Source organism: Danio rerio, chromosome 11 (genome assembly GCF_049306965.1).
Source record: "Danio rerio strain Tuebingen ecotype United States chromosome 11, GRCz12tu, whole genome shotgun sequence".
Taxonomy (NCBI): Eukaryota; Metazoa; Chordata; class Actinopteri; order Cypriniformes; family Danionidae; genus Danio; species Danio rerio.
The window spans coordinates 19,477,795-19,504,163 of record NC_133186.1 but is presented as its reverse complement, the minus strand read 5'-3'; the positions used below and the strand labels follow the sequence as shown (position 1 = coordinate 19,504,163).

The 26,369-nt window shown below is 34.5% G+C and overlaps 1 protein-coding gene across 7 annotated transcripts in view; it reads right to left on the bottom strand.

The window, feature by feature from the left end:
- The window catches only part of tafa1b (TAFA chemokine like family member 1b), a 421,887-nt gene that overhangs the window by 143,658 nt on the left and 251,860 nt on the right, over positions 1 to 26,369 (bottom strand). The gene's annotated exons all lie outside the window — the stretch shown is intronic.

Sequence of the window (26,369 nt, the reverse complement as noted above, 5' to 3'; positions counted from 1 at the left end):
TCTTGTCCACATAAATCTTCACAGTGGGATGCCGAGGGCCTGTTGGGCAGTTTTCCATCAGGCAGTTTGGAGCTGCTGAGTCCTAGCAGCAGGACAGTCTTTCACTCCCTCTGGGGCATGAAATGGGCTGACCACCATCCTTTAGATTTGTCTTACTCACTTTCATTCTCTCTAGCGCACACTCTAAAACCTTCCAGGTTAAAGCCAGCACAGAGAGCTGCATTCACCCCTAGACAGTTCCTCCTCTCTATGGGATTTGTGGATCCAAATTGGCGACTTTTCAATTTAGAGCTTGTCACATCTGTCAGAAGCATATATTGGACAATAGTGATTTTTCTCTTAGCCTAGTTCAGTCAAAAGTTTACCCACAAAGATTAAGGTCACGAACATACTTTATGAAAGTTCAAAAAGAATGGCATGAATTATCAGCCAATGTAAATGTCATTTCCATTGGACAATGTAATGTGTAATGTGTTGATATTCTCAAGGGGATGATAAAGCTATCTTCAAAAGTCTCTGATGATGTTTACCAGCTCAAGGGCACAGTAACCTGTCAGTCATGATTGCGACAACATTCAATCAATGCCTGCTGTCCTACATTCTTCTTCTAGTTTAAGCAGCTGTTTCATTCTGATTACACACTCATCTTCTACTGTTATTAGATATTAACTGATTTTAATGCAAATATCTAATGGCCGAATCACAAGGCATCAACTCATGATTAGATCAAGATGATCTGCCAATATTCAAACAGTGACTTAAAACTCAGAAGAGACAGACGTGACTTTGAACTAAGTGTATGAAAATCATGATTACATATAGTGACTAAAATTATCATCAGTATCATGGTTTTGTTTAAATTACACTGAAAAGTTGCAAAAAAACATATTTCTCACACACACAGAAAATGATTCCACCAAGTTTGGTATCTGAAAATGAACAACAAAAATGTGCTGCTTTATGTAATTTCATGACAAGCAAAGTAAACATGCTTCCCTGCATTCATTCATTCATTAATTTTCTTGTCGGCTTAGTCCTTTTATTAATACGGGGTCGCCACAGCGGAATGAACCGCCAACTTATCCAGCAAGTTTTTATACGCAGTGGATGCCCTTCCAGCCGCAACCCATCTCTGGGAAACATCTATACACACACTCATACACTACTGACAATTTAGTCTACCCAATTAACCTGTATCGCATGTCTTTGGATATATATATATATATATATATATATATATATATATATATATATATATATATATATATATATATATATGTATATATATATATGTGTGTGTGTGTGTGTGTGTGTGTGTGTGTATATATATATATATATATATATATATATATATATATATATATATATATATATATATATATATATATATATATTTACTCTGTATAAACGCATTTACATTGCAGCCCTTCACAATTAGCTTATCACAGTGTTGAAGGATTTCGCTTCTAAACCACAATAATTAATAATGGTTTTAATTATAATGAAAATTTTAAACTCATATTAACCTTCAAATTATTTACCAAAGTTTCCGTTGAAACCAGTAATCATGACAACATATCTTTGAACATACAGTAGTAGGGTTGTTATGCTAAGTGGGCTGGTTTTGAGTATTTGAAATTAATTATCTACTTGGATTGGCATGCATATACTTCTCTAGAGTTCTGAAAATGGTCTAAAAAGAGAAAATATCCAGGGAGCAGATGTCAGATCAGATGTAGATAAAAAGTCATTGTTGAAAACTGAGGTCTGAGGAAAATGGTTAGACTTATCCGAAAATGATAGACCACTTGATAAAACTGAGGTCTGCAAATAAGCAGCTCTGAATGGAGAACACATCAAACCTTGAAGCAGATGAGCTACAGCAGCACAAGAAGTGTTCATCAACACTCTAAGAAAAAAAGTAAGGCTAAATTTTCAGTTGCACACAGTAATAGAAGACTGGAAAAGGGTTGCCTGGTCTGATGAGCCTTGATTTCTGCTGTGACATTCAGATTTTGGCACAAACAACATAAAATCATGAATCCATATCAAATGTTCAGTCTGCTGCTGGTGGTAAAATTGTGTGGGGAAGATTTTCATGGCACATTTTGGACTCATTAGTACCAACTGTGTAGCCATTGAACACCAAAGCCTATCCGACAAAGTTCATCCCTTTATGACCACAGTGTACCCATCTTGTGATGGCCACTTTCAGCAGCATAATGCAGCCTGCTACAAAGCTCAAATCACCTCAAACTGGTTCCTTGAACAAGTAAATAAGCTCAAATGGCCACATGAGCTCATTGATTTACAGATGAAAAATCTGCAACAACTCTGTAATGCTAATATAAATATAGAGGCAAAAAAGAAAAATAAATAAATAAATAAATAAATAAATATATATATATATATATATATATATATATATATATATTTATTAGAATTATATAAGTGGAATTATTAGCCACCCTGAATTAACTAATTAACTAATTTATTTTATCTTTGCCATGATGAAAGCAAACAATACTTTACTAGATGTTTTTCAAGACACTTCTATACAGCGTAAAGTTACATTTAAAGGCAGATTAGGGTAATTAGGCAAGTTGTTGTATATTGAAGGTTTGTTCTGTAGACTTTTGAAAAAAATATAACTTAAAGTGCTATTAATTTTGTCCTTAAAATGGTGGTTAAAAAATTTATAATTGCTTTTATTCCGGTAAAGGGGATGCTAATATTTCTGACTTCAACTGTGTATATATTATTAGCAGAATCAGAATTATTAGCCCCCTTGAATTATTAGCTCCCCTGTTTATTCCCCCCCCCCCCAATTTCTGTTTAACAGAGAAAAGATTTTTTTAACACATTTCTAAAAATAATAGTTTTAATAACTCATTTCTAATAACTATTTTGTATGCCATCATGACAGCTAATAATATTTTACCACTTCTTTACAGCTTAAAGTGACATTTAAGGCTTAACCAGGGTAATTGGGTTAGCAAGGCAGGTTAGGGTAATTAGGGAAGTAATTGTATATTGATGGTTTGTTCTGTAGACTATCGAAAAAATATAGCCTAAAAAGGACTATTAATTTTGTCCTTAAAATGGTGTTTAAAAAATTAAAAACTGCTTTTATTCTAGCAGAAATTAAACAAATAAAACTTTCTCCAGAAGAAAAAAAAATATCAGACATACTGTAAAAATTTTCTCTCTCTCTCTCTCTCTCTCTCTCTCTCTCTCTCTCTCTCTCTCTCTCTCTCTCTATATATATATATATATATAGATAGATATAGATAGATATAGATATATAGTTGTAAATATATGGTTGATGTCAAAAAAAGTGTAGTCTAGCCTACATTTTTGCTTGCATCTACTAAAGACTACTTGCATTGTGCTATAAATTGTAGAGAGATAGAGAAAGTGAAAGGGAGAGTGTTCTTAAGTAACAACAATGCAGTGATTCAATCTATTCCTGAAAAAAAAATTAAGGCCCATCCTATATATTTTTTTCTTATTTGTGAAGCCTTTTCACTTGAATATATTATTCACTTTTGGATATATGTTGACTTTCACTTTTCACACCTCACTTCTCTCATCAGTCAAAACTTCTGTTTTGTGCAAATTATTCTCCAAAGTTTTGCTCATGCAAGCGGTTGAACTGGAAGTAGATAGCTTACCTTAATGTCTACCACAGACTACTAGCATGTTGTGTTATGAATTGCAGTCTGACACATTTCAGAAAGCAATGAAGCATGAAATGAGACGGTGTAAGAGGAAAACTGAGGAAAGGAGAGAAAGAAAAAGAAGAACCAGATGTAGAGAAATGCTCTCTTTAAAAAAAATATAATAAAATTGCAATCTGTATTTAAAGATGGTGTGCCTCTTTTACCAACACAAACACCTCCCAAAGGAGAAAGGAAAGACAATGAGAGACAGAGAGCTTTCGGCTTAATGTTGAGACCACATTGCAGATACTTCTGGCCAAAAAAAAAAAAAAAAATGATTACTTGGAAAGGACTAAAGTACGTAAAGCTACAACATTTGTTTTACTTCAAAACTTCTATTTTAAAAATAGAAACACACACACACAAACAAAGAGAGATCTGGTTACAGATACTTAAGTAAACCAATCACATTTTGATATCTTCTAACATCTAATAGCCAGATCAAAAAGATAAATTCCTCTTTTGTGAGTGACACAAAGCTTTCAGTCAGTGTTTAGGGATGAATTGGTGAGCAAATTCAGCTGCAATGTTGATCCCACTACTCACTGAGATTATCAACACAATCCTGTCCTCACATACATTTGCTTGGGTCCCTGTTTTGAGCTTGTACTTTCAACCACATTCAGAACCTAGATTGCTCTTGTAGTCTGAATATGCATATGGTCGGATGAATTTAAGCAGCCGCTAAAGACCCCTAGCCTGCAACAGGCACAATCCGTGAGGTAGACCACTTTATTTATTTTTTTATTTTTTTGTAAAAAAAAAATATCACTGTGCTACGTTCAACAGATCAGACTAATATTTTTTCTCTTCTTTTTCAATCTTTTATAACATGTATTTAACACATTTTAATCAGTTTTTATGTTTTTAATCATTTTTATTATTTGTTTTTATTTTCTTTTATTCCTGTTTATGTAAAGCATTTTGAATTACCACTGTGTATGAAATGTTAAAAATTTGCCTTGCCTTGCCTTTTTACAAATATTATAGATGTTTTAAGGCTGTAAAACCCCTCACTACACACTTTATGCACTTTTCTCAGACAGGTATTAACATTTTTATACTGTTCTCGTTTGATTAAACACTTTCAAAGTTCAAACTTTTGTAGAAACATTACTCAAGTATTACAAAAAATGACCAAAGATCAAAACCTGTCTAGAGCAAACATTCATAATTGTCAGCAAAAGGTTCATCAAGCTTTATAGCTTTTGTGCGGAAAATGTTGGCATCTAGCGTAATGTTCTTTTTCCTGCAGTCACTGATCCACAAAACTAAAGCACACTCCTTGATTAAGAGGATCGCACATCTGATGTGCCACGCATATACAGTTGGAAGTTACACACACTGGATATTCGCATGTTACTGTATTTAAAATTAATTAACTCAGTTGGCGTTCTGTGGTTCGTCAGACATATCAACAGTGTCCTAAGTCGTAATGGGCACGTTAAATGTGCTTTTAATAATTTTATGCTATTACAATGAATATTCAAGAAATGCCAAAATAAACCTTAAAAACGTTGAAGGATGTTGTATGTTCAAAAATTGGTCATCTTTCTGCATGATTAATTTTACATGTACAAACACAAGTATGTATTTGCACGATGATTTTACGGTGCTTTCGAAAATAAATTAAAGATGCTAAAAAACTGCTTTTTGGAGAAATTCAGTGATGTGCAAATTTAGGAAATTGTAAGCTGTTCTCTAATTTTGATCCCCACTGTACATCAGCCAACATACATCAGTCTCTTCCCTCTCTCTCTCTCTCCCTGTCTCTCTGTTTCTCAGCCTGTCACTGGTGTGGATGTTATGACACTGATCAGCTCCACAACAGCACTTCCATACGTCTCGCTCTAGTGCCACTCGTCATGCCAATCCTGCCAAACAACCTGCATAGCCGGGGGGGCGGTGGAGCGATCACACCATGGCATGAACCCAAGAACTATGCACATTTTCATTATCCCTACAGGGAAAATGAATTCATTTAAAGTCTATTAAGAACTCAAAGAAATGTAAAGCACTGTCACAAAGCAAAAAAAAAGTGTTTTAGCACCTTCTCATCATGTTTTAAAGAGCATGGATGTGATCGAAATGGTCCCTGCTATATCTGGATGCTGAGAATATCAGGTGCTAATCAGTCTTGTGTTCAGCTTTCACAGAACAATTTAGATATCTCTAAAATGTGTGACAAAAACGTTCTGCACATAAACGCCTTTGTATTGAGCCTTCTATGCTGTATGTATAAAAACTGATATGTATATAACATAAAAAAACAGAAATACAAATAAATTGGACCTGTTCCCTAAGGCAAGTGACCGCTGCTTCATTATTATTCATTTCTTTCCATCTGTCTCCTAGCTTCATTGTTTTGGGAGCCGTTTCAAGGGGTTTAACAACAAGCATTTGCGATTATTATTTCCTAGCAGCACTGAGAATACTAATCCATTCCTAGATACTGTAGCATTATTGTGTCCATATTTTAAATAAAGCTTTCTTTGTTTCTTTGCACACACACACACACACACACACACACACACACACACACACACACACACACACACACACACACACACACACACACACACACACACACACACACACACACACACACACACACACACACACACACACACACACACACACACGCAGAGAGAGACACACAAACACACAAACAAACAAACAAACAAACAAAAATTCCTCATAGTAAAAAAATCTCTGCAGAAATTATGTGGAAGGTGTTGTAAATATAGTCCTTTGGATGGCACAGAAACTACTGTATTACTTTTCCTTACTAAGAACTAGACATCTAAATGTCTTTACATCACTTACATCTTAAGATCAAAACATATATGTGTATATTCAGCTTTAAGGATTGTTTTGTTTTACCAGATAATGCTACACCCTTCAGCACTGGGCTGCAGATTGTTTACACAACCAAAAACTCCACAGTGAACCTGAAATAAAATGAAAAATATACAGGAGCCTGGAACTTGTTCTTACACCCCATATAAAAAATAATAATAATAAATAAATAAATAATAATATTAACAACATATGAAAACAACAACAATAACAACAACAACAACACCATAAACAACAACATAAACAACTACAAATAATAATAATAATAATAATAATTGTTTTGTCAAAAAATATATAAAAGCTAAACATTTTCCACCTTATTAATGTCAACCTTGTTTTTACAGTAAAACCTTATTAGAAAAACAATAACAGATAAAAATTCATCCAGAACTGCAAATGACAACATGCCCAGTTAATAATTACACCACTCTTTTTTTCTCGGTTTCAGTAATAGTAAAATGTTTACTTATAATAACAAACTGGATATTGCATATACAAAACAACTTGCTACAACCCGACACGCAGAAATATATTGCATACTAATACTTTTATTGAGTATGTTTACATGGCCACCATTAATTCAGTTTTAATACGATTAAGACAATACTCTGATTAAGAGTCTACCATATAAACAGATATTTTTGATTACTTCATTCAGATTAAGGTCATAATCAAACTAAGAACAGAAATTGAATTAAGATGTGGAGCTTGCTGATTTTAGTCACACTACTGAAGTGCAGTACAGACATGTAAACAACTTAAACTGTTGTGTAAGATTTTGGCTGCATTTTGCGATAGGATAGTCCATACACATACGGCTGTTTGACACTATTCTTTGCACCTACTGAGTCAGTGAAGGACCACAGACACCTGCATTGTGAAATGCGGGTTTTACCCCATGTGGTGGTATGAAATTACATTAAAACAACACTCTTCCAGCAGTTCATACTTGCATCCAATATCACGTTTGTCATGGGGGCATGCATGAAATGTAACAAAATAAAAGTTAAATTGCCAAACTGCAGTTAAAATTGGAAAATTAAAAATGAAACACTTGAAATCACATAAACTCCAAAGGAAAATTTGTATATCGTGATGAAGCAAAGACATTAACCAAACTATGTAAACATGTAAAACAGGATCATGAAAGAAAATTTAAAAAGTAACTCATAGAAACACCTTAATCATATTATTGTCTTTTTAGATTAAGTCAAATAATTTGATGTAAACATTTTTTATTCTAATGAAATTATTTGCCTTAATCTGAATAAGACAGTAATATGATTAAGGTGTTTACATGAGTTACTTTTTGAATGGTCCTTTCATGATCCTGTTTTACATGCTATAGCACATGATTCGTCATTGTGTCACTATGCTATCCACACTCTCAGAAAAAAAGGTACAAAATTGTACCTTTTAGGGTACAAATGGCCCGTCACTGGGGTGGTACCCTTAAGGGTACAAATTTGTACCTCTATTTAAAGGTACAAAATTGTACCTTCTACATTTGTACCCTTTAAGGGACAATTTTGTACCCCCACCGAAGGTACAAAAATGTACCTTTTTATATTATATAGCATTTTCAGGGTACTGACCCAGGCATTTTGATCCTTTGGTGACTGCATGCACAAATAAATAAATAAAATATTTCGGTTCGCAGATGTCCATTTTTATTTATTAATGTAGAAATATTTCATTACAACTCACAACTGATTGTGTCAAGAAATAAAATTACACAGTAAATATAAAGCAGACATGTAAAACAGTAAAAAGAACAATTTAGAAAACAAATAAAAATTGTTCACTCACTGTACAGTATATAATCTACACTTAATACAAAGACCACAAAAATACTGTTTAAGATTTATAAACACATTACACAGGCTACATCAAGTACTTCACTTTATAAAGTCCAAAGTATTTGTCTTTAGTCAGAATACTCAGTCATAATAAATAATTTGTCATCAAAATTTTCTCTGTATTTCAGAATGAAGGCAATGTTTCTCTATAAATTGCTTCAACAGTGCAGAAAACCAGAAACATCAGTAGCCTCTTCCTCAACACCAGTAGATTACTCCTCATCATCCTCAAGTGGAGTTGTAATTTGTTGTAACACAATATGTGTTTATGCTTTTGATAAACATGACATGTAAAGCATTCATATCTGGAAAATGTTCTTTGATAGTCATTAGGACCACAAGTTATTTAAAAATTTGCTTTATGCATGAATGATAGCAGTGTGCTGGATTAACTTGATGATTGTGATTATCCCCAGAGCATGTAGAGAAACAAAAAACAAGGTTGATCACTCTGGTAACTGGAGTAGATCGAGGCTTGTCACCGTCCACCGTTCATTCAAAACATTCCACAGCAGAAACATCAAGGTGTTCTTCTAATAAGATGGATATGTCAAAAATGTATATTCATCCACATCATTAGCCCGGCCAATCGCAATCCCATCAACTCTGAAGACTGCCGTGACTCGTCTTGTTAACACAGTTGTCAGTCGGTGGCCTCCTCCTGTACTTGAACTGTTGGATGTGGTGAAGATGATTCACTGTAAATGACAAAGCAATAATTACATTAATATCAGTCAATCTATCACTGATGAAGAGAAAATCAACATGCATAGAAAGTAAAATAATTAATATTCACCGATTTAAAAAAAAAAAAAGTATCACAGATTAAAAGACTAATATAAATTTCATTCATTCATTCAATTTCTTTTTGGCTTAGTCCCTATATTAATCTGGGGTCGCCACAGTGGAATGAACCACCAACTTATCCAGCATATGTTTTATGCAGCAGATGCCCTTCCAGCTGCAACCCAGTATTACGAAACATCCAGACACACTTATTCACACACACATTTATACACTACAGACAAATAAGCTTACCAAATTCAGCTATAGCGCATGTCTTTGGACTTGTGGGGAAACCGGAGCACTTGGAGGAAACCTTCACGAACACTGGAAGAATATGCAAACTCCTCACACAAATGCCAACTGACCCAGCCGAGGCTCGAACCAGCGACCTTCTTGCTGTAAGGTGACAGCACTACCCACTGCGTCATCCTAATATAAAGAATATCAAGCATTATAAAATGCATTTATCACAGCATATACTGAACAGAAAACAACATACGCACCGGAGCACAACGAAATGTTGAAGTGTCTCGCTTAACAAGGCTGGCAACATGAGAAGTGCTGCTGTAAAATCAATTCCTGGAACATAAGATGTGGCATACAAACAAATATGAAGGAATCCATCCAAAGCTAGAATTTAATAATATTAATCAAGTGGAGAAAGTTTAGAAAGAGTACCTTAGAGTCAGGTCCATAGCATTCTTCAGTTGATCTCTCATCTTTCGATGAAAACCTAGAAAATAATTTTAAACATGTGGGTGCACATTTATTGTTGTTTGTAAGTAAAAACCTACAAATTTAAAACAGTATGTAAGCCATTAAAACCATGGTATAGATAATGAGACATACTTACATCTTGTAACTGAGCCATGCTTTCATATGACATGCCTTCATTGGTCTGATGCTGTTAGGCTGCATTCTGTTGTTCAATCTTGTCCTGAAAGACAATTGGAAACTTCAAAAACTTCTGGAAAGCAATAAGATAAAGCAATAACTATTTATTTATAGTATTTTATTTATATATAAGTATAACGTTAAACGATAGTAAAGCACCAACAATTCTGGACATGAGAGTTTGTGGACACTCCTCAACATTAATGTAACTTAGACACTGAAACGAAGATATGTACAAGCATACACACGCCACGTTTGTAACTAACGTTAGCCACGTTTACATAATCAGTCGCTTTGTCGGTGACAAAATTGTGATTTTTCTTCACAAAATGGCGGTGTATATAACCGTCTAAAATTACATTTCCTTGGTCAACCGTGGCTAGAAAATGGCCTCAAAATATAAAACATTATCGATAATTACAAATTCCAGTATTAATAACAAAAGGTTTTATATCAAGGTATATGAAGACTTCAGTCGCGCCAGCTCCGGGCCACACCGCACATTACTCACGGCCCGATTCCGGTGCACGGTTACGGCAGCGTCGGCTCGCTTCTGCCGCCGCATCTGGCCCGAGTAACGATACAGCAGACGGACTCGGGCAGGCGAGAATCTAGCCGCAGCTGGCCCGAGTGTATTTTGCTATCTGGGTTGCGATTATATTCCGCCGTGGCAACACTTATTCATAAAGCAGTAACGTAACGTAACATATAAGGCGCGAATACGTAACGTAGGCGATAAAGGGAACTTTTACACCGAGAAAACTAACAGCATATAGTACTTACCTTCTATAACGTTATGTCCCTCGGTGACTTCGATATCACGTTGTATTAACTTCTTTAAAAAGCTGCAGACATCTTAGCAAACTCCATCCTGCAGGCCAACGTAACTTACACCAGCCAGCCCGGAGCACAAAGCGGGGGAAAGCCGAGACCAGAGAGTCAGACAAAATCAACAGAACACGGCTTCACATGTAAAAATGAGACTGAAAATATATATTTAATACATTCTTACCTGAAAAGTGTGGACTCCAAAATAGACTTTTCTTTGAAAAGCGTGCGAAGTTCTGTGTAAACAGCCAGCATACTCGACCGACCGCCTCAGTAACAAACACTACTATAACGTCTCAACAAGCCAAATTCTTAAAGAGACAGCAACATCACCACCTGTATGAAGATGCTGTCCCTCTGCATGGTTCTTATTCTACATCCCATATATACTATAGGGACTTAAACAGTAAGCAAAGACCAGTATTTACGTTTTTAATGATTAAAATGACATTTAATTATAAATTAAATTATTAACATTTTTGAGAAAAAATGTAATTTAAATACATGAAAAAAAATTAATTATTAAAATATTTAATTCAATCAATTTATTTACTTATTATATTTTTAAATTATGTATTTTAGTATTAATGTTTAGTATTAATACATTTAAATTAGTGTTATATAGTGTCTTGGTCTTATCATGAGCTGAGGGTACAATTTTGTTCCTATTGGGAAACAAAATATATAATTGTACCTTTAAAGGTGCCAATTTGGTCCTTTACGGTACAATTTTGTATCCAAATGTGCTATAAAAGGTACAAAAATGTACCTTTCAAACCCAAATCTGGACATTTGTACCTTTATAGCCCATTTGGGTACAAAATTGTACCCTAAGGACCAATATGGGACCTTTAAAGGTACAATCTTATATTTTGTTCCCTCTAGGAACAAAATTGTACCCTCATTGTACCTTTTTTTCTGAGAGTGCACGTTTCCTCTGGAGTTTCATGCAATTTCGGGTGTTTCATTTTTAATTTTACAACTTTTTAACAGCAGTCTGCCAATTTCACTTTCTTTAAGGAACATTTCATTCATGACCCCCTGACAAACTGAGGAATTGGATACGAGTATGAACTAAGGACTGGTGGAAGGAAAAAAGAGGAATTTGATACCGCTTGACAAATGTAAAAAAAAAAAACTCAGCATTTCGCGATGCAGATGTCTGTGGTCCTTTACTCACTCTGCATGTACAGAGAATAGTGTCAAACAGCTGTGTGTGTGTGTATAGATAATCCAGTCGCAAAATGCAGTGAAAAGTCCTACATAAAGGTGATAGTTTGATTAAGGTGTTACATGTCTGTACTGAACTTCAATAATGTAACTAAAATAGGCACACTCCACATGTTCTAAAATCGATTTCCGTTTAATTCGGTAACGATTTCATTTGGATTAAGGTAGGCTAATAAATAAACTCTGTTTACATGGTAGACTCTTAATCAGAGTATTGTCTTATTCGTATTGATATCGGATTACCGGTGTCAATGTAAACGTTCTCAATGTCAACCATGTATGTAAAATTGCAAATCTAATACATTCCTTATACAAATAATTTAACTCTATTTGAATTATTGAATATCCTGAATATTTTCTGGGATGCTAGAATTCAGCTTAAAGTGCAATCTAAAGGCTATATATATATAAAACGCTAACCACAACTAAACAAAAAAACAAAATGAAAAGCTTCTGCTTCATCCCGCTCCATTTTCAACCATGTTGAAATTTGTTTTTTGTTAAAGATATTGTATGTATGATATTTCTGTCCGAAAATAAATAAATCAAATCAAATTAAAACAAATTCTCTCAGTAAATTAAAGCTGAATATCTAAGGGTTCTAACAGAAACATGTCCATTTCACATAAGTTTGATAGAAATCTCTCCACCCAGCCAGTGTCCATTGTTTTGTTGGATTCCCAAACCTACAACCACAAGTCAGAAGCCTCTTTCTTTGTTTACAGGTAAGTAAACATAGTAAGACAGAGTGAGTACGTGTGCCTCCATATTTCAAATTAACTCTCAGCAATACAGTCTGGTCACAGCAACCCGAAACAGAGGAGGTCTGTCCGAATGCAGAGCATGTGCTGCCCTCTCCAGCATCCAGACTCCTCCTGACGAGCAGCAAAAATCCCTTTTCAACGGTAGCATTTTTGTCTCACGCTCGGCTTCTCCTGTGTCATGATTGATGCAAGATGCTTCCAGCCAAGTACTCATTGTTTTTTTGTTCAGGCTTTTTATGTACCTGACTACCTGTCAAATTTAAAGATTTAGAGCTCTTTGGCATCATGAAGTGTTTTTTTTGCAGTCTAATGTAAATAAAAAATCTAAAGCACAACATAAAGTATTTCTTTTACCACATTTGTGTTCAAAGATTTCAATTATGATACATGTTTTAAAACTAAAAAAGTATTTTTAGCTCTTGGCAATTCATTGAATTTTGGTTCATTTTCATTCATACATTTTAGTACAATTTTCTCATCCTCTAATGAGGAATAGGGTTGAGGACATACTTGCCAACACTCCTGTTTTTCCCCTTTTCAGACCCATCTCCCGCCACTCTCCCCAATTTAGTTTTTCTTTCGAAAAACTAGCTTTTAGGTACAGTCTGTAACACCCCCAGGTTGCCAACTTTGGTATAGTATCTGATCGCAGCGGCCACCCGAAACCCACTCCATAGTACAGTCACTAACCTAGTTCTCAACAGTGTTATCCAGACATCTTACCACTAAACAACTCCCAATGAAATTGTCAGAATTAGTCAGAATAAGCCACTTTCCATGTGAGATCGAGCTGAAACTGATCTAAACATCTCTACTTCTGCAGCACTTACTGTATAAATACCAAACTTTTCAGTTATATTCATATCTGTACACAAGGATTTTATGGAAAGATGTGTTTAATTTTTGATGTTTTCAAAAATGTGTTTAATAATTTGCCTGTGTACAACATTCATTAGTTCATTCTCCTTCGGCTTAGTCTCTTACATACAAAGGGGTCTAAACCACAGCGGAATGAGCCCCCAACTACTCCAGCATATGTTTTATGCAGTGGATGCCCTTGCAGAAACACCCATACAATGTCATATTCAATACATATTCAAACACACACACACACACACACACACACACACACACACACACACACACACACACACACACACACACACACACACATACACACTTATACAGCCAATTTGACAACTCAATTCACCTGTACCACATGTCTTTGGACTCTGGGGGAACCCGGAGCACCAAAGAAAACACACAAGAACATGGGAAGAACATGCAAACTCTACACAGAAACGCCAACTGATCCAGCCGGGTCTCGAAACAGCAACCTGCTTGCTGTGATATATTTGTTATCTTTTCTGGCTGTACACATTATTTTCAATTGAATTATAAATAAAAAAAGAAACTGCATCAAATTCCCATATTGTATGCCTCTATTATGTCAAAAAAGGAGCAAAAAATTAAATAAAATAGGAACAAAAACATTTTAAGCAGATTCCATCCAATGTTCAGATTGTTTTGTGTTACAAATGTATGCAAATTAGCATACATTGTTACCATCGATAGCATATTTAAATATAACATTTTAAAAAACTTGTAGTATAAAAAAAAAAAAATAAAACAAAATAAACTTTGCAATTCTTAATAAACTAAATTACTGGATAAGTATGATGATTTCTTTTAACCCGCAGTTTGTCTTGCCCTAAAAGAGCAGATGTTTATCTGTCCCACTATTTCTTTCTTTTACCACAAAACAATTGTTGGCCAAACATTTCTCTGGGAAAAGCATCAACTAAAAGGACAAGCCAAACAAATCCATCTTATTGATGGCGTGTACAGAGGGAATATCTGCTGTGACAGTCCCTCTAGCTGCTGTTTATATGGAGGAGAGATTTATCAATATAACATGCACTGTGCTGTTAGCTGACAAAGTGCGAAAGTCCCTCAGCCCTGAACCTGACGAGTAGGGAATTCTGGGAGAATGGGGACGAGAATCTTGGACAGACTATTGCTTTAACTCAACTGTGAATGGAAGGAAAGGAGAAACAGAAACCGAAGAGTTGAAAAGGCAAAGTGTTCCAAGACTTTTGAGAAAACTCAATGTTGAAAATGACAGGTGAAAGATGTGATTATGAACAATTTACTTCTCTTTCTCACTTTGTTTTACTTACTGCAGCACAGCAATGCAATAAAACCATACATACAGGACCATTCAAGAATATTACAACTACTACTACTACATTTCTAAGGATGTCAAAACTAAAATAAAAAATGCATTGCTCTGTTAATTCTAAAGTAAAAAAATAAAATAAAAAAATGCAGAAAAAAGTTTGCTTAAAACTTTAAAACACATGAAAACTAACCAGCCCAGACTAATTAAAAATATGTGCCTTAGTCTACATTTTTAGGTAAAATGCATTTGAAAGGTAAAATACATTGCTCCAGGTATTTTTCTTTGTACATTTTAGATGGCAAATCCACTAGACGGCGCTGTCTACATTTTTACGAATATGAAATACAATTTACATGGTATGTTTTGTTGTACATATCAGATACATGTACTTCTGGCTTATGTCGTAGTGGCAACAAGTAGTTGGCACTAGTAATGATCACCCAGACCAGCAAACCACTTAAATCATTCACTAAACCCAACCAATGATATTTTCAAAGACAAATGTAAGAGAATAGCACACTGCGATCACATTTTTTTTACACTAATCATTTTATCTCCTTTATGAACTGTGATTAACGGGACCCAAACCCAAGAGTTTTGCGTCAAAAGTACAAAACAATACAAAGTTAGCTACTGAGCAAACTGACCATGCCAGAAAAGTTGTTCATACAGAAATAGATTGGTGAGGCAAACATATACAATTGCAAATCAAATTTATTTTGCCACTGTTAAAGGTTTTTTTTGGTGCTTTTTTAAGAACTGCACAAAAAATAAAAAATAAATAAATAAATAAAAAATCCTGGTAAATATTATTATTGTCTGAATAACAAAAGTTATTGGCATCATACTGCCACGTAGCATTCACTATACCTAGAACATGCAGAAAAACTTATGTTTAAGTATGTTTTTGTGTTTTTAAATGCCAAGCATTCTGAATATTTAAGTGTATAAAAAAAAAACTACTACTGCCAGGTACCTTTCTAAAACATTAAACTTATGAGGAAAAAATCTGTAGTCACAGTGAAGCAAAGAAATAAAAATGTTTAAAGAAAAAACAATCAGCAAACTGTTACTGTAACTTCAAATAAGTTCAAACACAACACTGTATTAAATTAAGTCTTAAAGGTAAAAAAGCTCCAAAAAATCTGCCTGTTTAATTCTAAACTTCAAAGTGCATCTACTGTACTGTTCTTTAGAGAACCGCTGCTAACATTACAGTATACAGTATGTGGACATCAAGGAGAGAAAGAGATAGAGAGAGAGAGAGAGAAGCATGCTATGACCCATTTAAGATAACATGACAGAGCATGTCAGGACGTTGCTCAGCACCTCAGCTGAGTGAAATTCAGCAGCTTCATGAGTGGAGGACTCAACTTCACTGGCTGCTTAATGGAGGTGAACAGCAGTCATGAGGGACACTCTCAGTCCCTTACACTACTGTACTGCATGTGAGCGTCGGGATTACTGTAGGCTTTACCCTCTCCTCGGGTTTTGTTTACACAACAATGATGTAGCCAAACAATGAAGGTTTTCCCTTTGCACCTATCTGCGAAAACGTCCACAATCCCTGTATTAAGAATGCCAGGCCAGTTTTTGGCTCTGGCATCTTGTTAGTAAACAGGACCTGTATAGAAGTGATGATGTGCCGTTGGCGGCTCTAAGCTTGTGTTTTATGAGATATTCCAGTTTTGCGCATACGTTTAATTCCCATTTTCACAAGGAAACATAGCTACTGTTGTGTATGTTTGTTTACGCCGGTGACATTATCATTTTTAAACAATTTGTATTCTAGGGTTTACCAAACACAACAAAGGCAGCTTTTCATAACTTTGCAAAGAGATGTGTAAATGACCCCTTCGGAATGCTTGTGTGGAGTCTTCAGAATACTTCAGAAGAGTAAAATAGGGTGAGTGCATTAGCGAATTTGTAACTTGAACTATGTTCAGAGCTCCATAGTTTAAAATAGGCTAACAGTCAGTTAAACAGTATAAGATAACACACACAGCTGTCTAAATAAATAGGCTATAAAATACAGTAGATCACTGAAGTATATTAAAATATTATTAAAAAACTGTACTGAAAAAAATGTAATTATGAAACAGAAACATATTGTATTGATGTGCTTTAATTTTAGACAGTTATTAAAGATTTTTAGTTACATTTTTTTTTTTCAAGTAAGCCTACAAGAGAAAGCTGAGCGGTATTGGTTTACTGGTAAGCAAGAGTGTAATGTTAACAGAGAGCTTGCTTTGGGCAGTTAGCGAGCAGAGCGCACAACCATGGAGCGTAATGCTTAGCAGAGCGTCACGCTGCTCAGCTCCACTCACATGCTCTACAGTATATCAGTTCAGTTTCACTACGCTACATAACTGCCCCCTACTGGTCATGTCTTTCTTGTGTTAGACCATTTTGTGCTGTGCCATGCAGTACTGCAACATTGTGTTTGGTTCATTCACTCGCGCATTCTCAGTAGACACATCTGTAAGTTTATTTGCAATTCTTATCTGTAAGGCATTACAGTGATTGCTCTATCAGATGCCAAAAGCGAACAACAAAATTGTATTAATATACACTGAGAGAGTGCAGTAATACTACTGAAAACCAGACAATGATTCATCTTATTTTACTGCTAAAATATTGCTGTCTGGGATGCAGCAAGTAAACAAAGAATTATTAAGTTAACAGAACTATAACGTACCTGTCACAATCACCAGTGATCCAGGCTTGTAGAATGCTGGGAATCATTCACTTTCACTCAAACTACAATCCCGTCACCATATGGACTATAAATCCTGTCATGCACCTCACACACACCTGTTCCAGTTTTCTGTTAATTATGCACACACACACACACACACACACACACACACACACACACACACACACACATACACACACACACACACACACACACATGGCTTGGAGCTGCTCAAGGACTGATTTGATGGACTATAAAGACAGCACACACACATAGACACATCTTTGCTGAGTCTTGTTCACTGTTATCGTAGCATTAAAAAGTGGTAATCCCATCTAGTCATTCCGTGTTTGATCCTTGTATGGTTTTTCCGTTATTGATTCTTTACCGGCTGTAAACTTGCCTGTTTTTGGCTACGGAATTGGATTACCTTTATGCTACTGTTTGCCCGTCTTTTACCATTGCCTGTACAACCTTGACTTAATAAACTGCATGTGTATCCTCACCTCAGTTGTCACCCGACTCCTCCTGGTAACAGAACCAAACAGTTGCTTTAAACTAAAAATTCACCTCCCCTATAACTAAACCCCTCATCTAATTCATACGTTCATTTTCTTTTCGGCTTTGATTAATCAGGGGACGCCAACGTGGAAGGAACCACTCATCTAATACTTTAATATATATTTGTAAGTATTATTTTAATATTAAGCACGATTTTTTGAATAATTACTTAACTTACTTTAAGCATGCACTACAGTATATCCCTTTGCTCTTTTTTCATGGGAAAACGTATAAATAAACTATAGTGATTCGTTTATCCTCATCACACAGAAATGTATTCAGACTACAATCAGGCTAAGGGGGAATTAAGGCCACTAAGACATGATTCTTGATCTTGTGAATTTTATTAAAACAAACAAGCTCATGCAAATTGCATCAGGCCTGTTTTAGTGCATTACCAGAGTGTGTATAATGCATGAACTCATGGATAATACACATCACTTTCGGCACACTACGCTAATAGTGCACAAATGCCAGATGCAATTAATTTAGAAGAAACGAAAACAGCTGCAACCAAAATTAGAAATATTTAGGCATTTTTGGGTCAGTTTGTTTGACAAGTGTTTTGTTTTTTTATGTGCTGAAGAAAGCGGTGACAACACTTGTCATAATACAAGTTAAAGAAATGGGATGTGAAAAAAAGAAGGATCTAAATAAGCTGTCATACAAAAAGAAACTCTGAGGTTGCTGAGGACAGCGTGTTGAGCAAATAAAAACTACACTGTTAAAATAGACTGCAAAAGTTGATAGAATGGTTAGTGTATGAGCTTCAAATATCCTGTGCGCCATTGGACTGACAACAATTCCACATCTGACGTTCATAATTTAAGTTCCTAAAATCAGAATGAACGTTTTTTTGGAGAGTGTTAAATATAAATATGTTCAAGTTTTCTATAAGCTAGGGTTCTCCAAAACAGTGACATGTTACAATGGCAATATTCATATTATTCAAAACATTCTGTAGTTTTTCACTTGTACAAATAAGAATTAATGCTTTTTTTTAACATTTATTTTATTGCAACTTCCAATTAGTGTTTCTGACCGATCAAATGCTTTCTAGTTTCAGAAGTAGGGCTGTGCAATATTGGAAAAATCTAGCATTGCGATATTTGTTTATTTTGCAATAAAACAGAGAGAGAAAAAAAAATCAACACATTTTTAAACATAATACTTTTAATAACACATTTCTAGTTGATTTTTTTTTTTATCTTTGCCACGATTACAGTAAATAATATTTTACTAGATATTTTTTAAGACACTTCTATACAGCTTAAAGTGACATTTAAAGGTTAACTAGGCAGGTAAGGGTAATTAGGCAAGTTATCGTATAATAATGGTTTGTTCTGTAGACTATAGAAAAGAATATATGAGTTAAAAGGGCTAATTATTTTGACCGTAAAATGACTTTAAAAAAAAATAAAAACTTCCTTTACTCTAGCCTGAAAATAAACAAATGAAACTTTCTCCAGAAGAAAAAATATTATCAGGCATAGTGTGAAAATGTCCTTGTTCTGTTAAACATAATTTGGGAAATATTAAAAAGTAAATAAAAAAATAAATAATTGGGGGCTAATAATTCTGACTTCAACTGTAAATATTGTGCTATGAATACCATTACACCAGATGACTTAATATCTCTGTTTGGAAAAACGTTTTTAGAGCATCTCCAAAAAAAAAAAATTAAAAATCTAATAACCGTTCTATAAAATTTTTGGGGTCCCAGAGACATTTTGGTTATTTGCAGTGCATTTCTGTATTTGCATGTGTTGTGAGTATTTTCATGCATTACAATCAATAAATACAATCAAGAAAAATATACAACAAAAATAAAGTGTTTTATCTTTTCCAGAGTCTAGCAGTATTCAAGCGCATAAACTGAATGACTAAAATATAAATAATTTAATACATTTTGTCACAAGTGGTACAATTTCTTATGCCTGACTGCTTTTTTAAAGTCATTATACAATTCCAGGCATCAAAAACAAATGCAAATGATAAATTATAATTCGAACTCTACATTGCATATGTCCTGTGATCTGTCTATTGCAAATTAACACATTACGATAACAATGATGTAACGATATATTAAGCAGACATATTCAGAAGCATCACAACCCTCCTAAAGCCTAAAGGCCAAAACAGCTCACTTATTCATATGTAATGGTGTGTTCATACTGATGATTTGTTTGTTTCTTTTTTTTTTTTTTTTGAAAATAGACTTATTTTATAACTTTCCTAGTTTTTCTTTTTTTTTTTAATCTATTCATACAGTCTCGGATTTAGCTTAGCATAGATCATTAAATTGGATTAGACCATTAGCATCTCACTTAAAAATTGAAAAAAATAATAAGTTTTGATAATTTTCCTATTTAACGCTTGTCTCTTTTATTATGTAAGCTACCAAGACTGATTAAAAATTATAAGTTCATATTTTCTAAGCCAATTTCTAGGCTAAAGAAGTTTCTTGATTTTTATCATCAAATATTTGTCAAGATTTTTATACTTCCTAGCCACATCAGCCTAGAAAATGCAACCTTTCATTTTCTTTTCATTTTAGCCTTTAATTTTTGGTCAGACTTAATAAACAATATACAGTAACTAAAGGAGAGTCAAGCTTTAAATAGGAGAATCACTCAAGATGCTAATGGTCTAATCCAATTCAATGATCTATGCTAAGCTAAGCTAAATGTTCTCCCACCAGAACCAAAGACAGGCTGAAAGGATTAAAAAAATGGTCAACTACTCAACTATTATCAACTATTTCTATATAGTGAATCGCACACATCAGATAGTGGATAAGTAATTCAGACAGTGTAAATATGATTTTCATTGGGGCAAATAAAGTTTAATTAAATTGATGTTATTATCATGTGAGCCATTGTACTGTGTGCACATCAGTCCAAATTCGACTCAGGGCCAAAAACACATTGGACTCATTTGATTTATACATTCAATGCTGTATTTTAAAGCAGAGAAAATAATACATTGACTCAGAATTACTTTGACAGTCATGAGTCAGATGTGGCTTAAAATATCTGGTAAACGAAATGCTATAAGTTGTTTTTTAAAATTGAGAAGACAAATATAGCTATAGTATAGCGTATACTGTACGTCACACATCTAACAAAGTCATACATTTCACGGCACTTCAGGGGACCATTAAGTGTCAAAAACAGATTTCTTTCCCCCCCACTGATCAGAACAGATTAAGCATACTTGCATGTTAAACCATGGCAGTTACATCAACCTGCATGCTTCGCCCATTTTCTGTCTTCAGATATTTCATCAGAAATAAAGGCATCTGCTTGATCTTCTCAGGGACAGAGCATATGTGTGTGTAACCTTGAGACATGGCTCTTAGGAAAGCGTTACTCATTAAAATGACACCATAATACAGAACACTTTTCTTTTAGTCCAGTGATTTTGTGTTTTCATTTAAATATACAGCTGGTAAATAAATAAATGTTTAAATATATAGACATAATATACAAATAGATCTAAAATAAAATGCATAATCAGATGGTGTGCATAATTTGTTGACAATCTACCAGAATTGGTTTAATATAGAATTGCAATAGGCAATAGGATCTTGTTTTGTCTTTGATGTGCACAAGAGTTACATAAATAATAATTACATTTCTAAAAATAGTTTTACAGTATGTTTTTAAGATTTCTGTTTAAATATCTTTAATTAATGATCATAATATAATTTCTAAATCACTAGAGTATACTCATCTAAATTATCTTTTTATAAAGTTATAATGATACACAAAATGAAATACTTAATTTACGTATAAAAAAAAAAAAAAATGAACCAAACAACCAACCAACGGCCATGAAACCGCCATTTTTTGATTCAATTCTACTTCAGAATTAAAAAAAAAAATGCTTTATGATAGTCATGGAGCGATGCGAGCCGAAGGAAGAGTGGATGTGGCCACAGTGCAGAGCAGGAGGAAATGCGGGGAGTGAGCAACAGCCAGTTGGCTCACAAAATGAGATACAAACCGTAAGGAGACCCATGATTTTATAGTTTACAGAGTTAAAATGCAAAGAAATAAACAGTAAGCAATTTTTATGCCCTGCTACATATGGTATTTGTAACCTTATGTACACATAATCACAGTTTGGTATATCATTTTAAAGATATTCGTGTTTATTTAAACACTCTGAATGACTTCTCCCCTCCTCAATCCCGGGTCTGAATGAAGACGCAGTGCAGCAGGTCTTTTACCCTATCAATTTCAACCATTAGCTCTGCAATTAATCTGGAGGATTTTAAACGTAACAAACAAAGCAGCATGGATATAGGTGATGTATCCGAATGACAACTAACTATACTGATAAAAAACAAAGTCTGCCATTCTGCAATTTTCGTACAGCTCTCCCGACAGAAATTTGCTTTGCTATAATGGCCCTGACAGCATCAAAGAGAAAACATGCAACAAACTCTGTGGATCATGGAAATAAACACATACAAAGCCTTCATGAATGGCTAAATACTGCGTGCCGTGTGCAGAAGCAGTCTCACCCAGTCATTAGGTCTCCCAGCTTTGTAGGTCTGACTTGCTTTCGAAAAAAGCAAATGCTCTCATGAATAATTGGGAAGCAGTATCTTCTAATAGGATAAGTAAACTCAGCTATGAATAATAATGAGAAGCAGACACATCATCACTTCACTAGCAACGTCACTGATTATGATCCTGCTTTAAAAATGATTTTAAACCCAGAAGATGAAGTTAGCAGACAAATCACAAAATTAACCAGTTTTTCCCCCACAATTAAAGTTGACAGGTGCTAATGTTGTCTTAACTGATGCTCAAAACACATATATCTGTTAAAATCTCAAAAAATACTTGAGGTTTATAAATATAAAAATATCTGAATCTGAAGTCTGAAAATCTGAAGAATATGAAATTTGAATCTCCTTGTGTATTTTGTAATATTGATTGTATGTAAATATTTACAAAAAAATAAAAATAAAGAAATGTAACAAACATGCTTCACTAAAAAGTAACTTAGTGTAGAATGTACATAATTTTGTCTAAACTATGTAAATGGATAAAGAAAAAAAGAACTAATTAAACTAGATAAACAAGCAAGTTCCACTTTAAAATAAGATCGTATTAGTAATGCTAGTCAATGTATTGGCTAACATGGAAAAAACAATGAACAATGCATTTATTATGCCGAGTACAGGCTGCATAATTTTAGCCCTGACAGGTTTTGAGAAATCACCGACAAATGCCCGAAATCACAGGCAAATCGCTGCTTGTTTACACGAGTAACAATCACACAGTATGAGCAGTATATCAAGGACGCAATATAAGACAATCGCCGATGAATCGTTGATACCCGTGGGATATTTGGTATGCTAAATATCTGGAGCTGTCTGATCTGATTGAAAATAACATCGGCGATCATCTACAGCCAATGAGAGGGCAGCATTCATTAGTATGGGTACCTGCAGGCCAGCGGGAGGCTGGGGGAGAAGTTAAAAGTGCTCATTTTCAGTTAATTTGGACCCAGTAAAATAGAGGAAAAACTAGTGTAAATTTAATCTAATCAATATCACAAAAAGGTTGAAAAAGAAAAAAAAGTTGAGGAGAGATGCTAATTCTCTTTAAAAGCCAAGTGAGCAACGGACGTTTCTAAAGCTAAAGCCTTCTTTTCCATTATGTAGTTAATAACAAAAGATATATTATGTGATGTTTCCATGTCACTTCTCGCGTTTGTTTGGTTGTGAGACGTAGTTTGGACAAAGTTGTCTGCGATTCTTCCTATTTTAAAGTCATGCAGTGCATGACTACTTTGAAAATCATGCAGTCTGAACTCGGCATTACAGTATTTATTCATCTTTGTTAATGTTAGCTTATGTTAACACACTGTGCATCAACTAATGTTATTTGAATTCAGTGATGCATATTAAACATGAAACTATGACAAAAAATGCTCTTTACATATTGTTTATTATTAGCTCATGTTAGTAAATACGTTAACTAACGAAACCTTATTGCAAAGTGAGACCATATTTTTAGTAGCAATCTCCAACTCTGCTTCTTTGGTATAGCTGATGTGCACCTCTGACCTGGCCAAAGTCAACAGAAAGCACCAAGTCTTTGACAGACACCATCAGCTCACCTTGCTGGCCTGGGGCAGCAGGGAACTCAGTCATATTATGGTTTGCTGACTCTCAGCCTGCCCTCATGAAAAAGACAGAGCTGGACTGGATAGTTGTGGCATGGAGCCACTGCTCGCTGGAGGACGATACGCAATTTTAGATGGTCTGTGAGCACTCAGTCTCTGTGTCCGCTGTCGGGGTCCTGAAAGGTCACCACGGCTGCATGGACATCGTGCTTTTGGAGCCGCCGCTGTGAATTGACTTTCATTCAGTTGGCTTGAAACAAACAAACGGTAGGTCTGGGGTGTCCAACTCTAATGTCTTTCTCTGTGGTCAAAGTAGGGACGCAATTTCCACAAATTGTCATGAACGATCATCGTTTAAATTAACAATAAATGAACTGATTAATCTTTAACCTTAACACTTAATTCTATTGATAGTTTTGAATACAGTCCTTTTTCCTTCTTTATATTTCCATAAATATAAACATGGCTCTCCTCCTGCATCAGCAATTTGACAGCATAGACTGTGGGTTTATGTGCACAGAGAGACCATTGAGACTGAACAACAGAAAGTATTCAGTCCTGTGTTTGAAAATGGCCTTCCATTAAGATTTGCTGCTCAGAGCTATGCAAAGTCATTTTATTCTTTATTATAAAGTATGTTGTGTTTTGCCTTAATAAAGTCTTGCATGCACCCCGAGGATGTGTGAAAAATAAAAGTACAAATAAAAATGTCACTCGGAAACAACAAATGAATCAATTTCCTCTTATCTTTGTGGTTGTTTGTCGTAAACAATCAAATAAACAAAAACACGGGCAGAGAAAATTTAAAGTTTAGATGTAAAAAGCCTTGAACACATTAGAAAATATACATTTAATTGGCTATTATGGTAATTAAATAAAAATAAAAAATCATGATAGTGTGATAGTGTAAGAATATATTTACAAAAAACAAGATATGGACATAATTATTGTTCTTATTAACAATATGTGACAATTCACCACAAAAAAGTGCATATATTTTCTTTTAAAAATAGGATTTGAATATTATCTGAGAGATGAATTATTAAGGTTTTCACAAATGTATACTTTGGTAATATTTGGCTGAGATACTATTTGAAATCTTGAATCTGCAGGATAAAAAAATTATTAGGAATGGATATTAACAACTGAAAAATTGAGTTTTGATAAATTTACCATTAAAAATTTACAAAGAAAATCTTCATGAAAAATATCTAATTAATATCACAATGATTTTTGTCAAATTAAAAATCAATAAATTTGATTCATTCAATGCAGTTGGTTATTTTCCAAAAATAATCATATGTAACATGAGACTGGGTTTGTTGTCCACACTCACATAAACAATGTCATAAATCTGTCAGACACTGCATTTTCCTGCTCAGTCGATGTACATCTTACGCCGATACATCTTCTGCATAGTAGAATTACATTCAATACACAATTCTTTTACCTGATTGTGCATAAAAAATAAATTAAACAAATAAATAAATAGAAAAAAACTTTCTATTTATTTAAGGTTCTATTTAGTTGAAGGTGCTGGGGTCTTGGTGTAAAATGTTGGTCAAAAAAGTCAGTTAGGACCTTTTTCCGGACAGACCCGGCCCATAAAACATTTAATCAGCAACATCTTTAAACAACTCTTCTTTTGTGTGAGAGTGGAGCGTCAGTGTGTCTATGGTCAAAACAATAAGAGAGAGATAAAGAAGAAGGGGAAAAAAAGAAACAGACCCTTTAGACAGTGGCTACAAAATAACAGGCGTTTTTTCTGCCACAGCAGGACCTTCATCCGCTGCCATGGCTGAGGATTATAGTGGTGGTGGCACAAGCTGCACCGGCTCG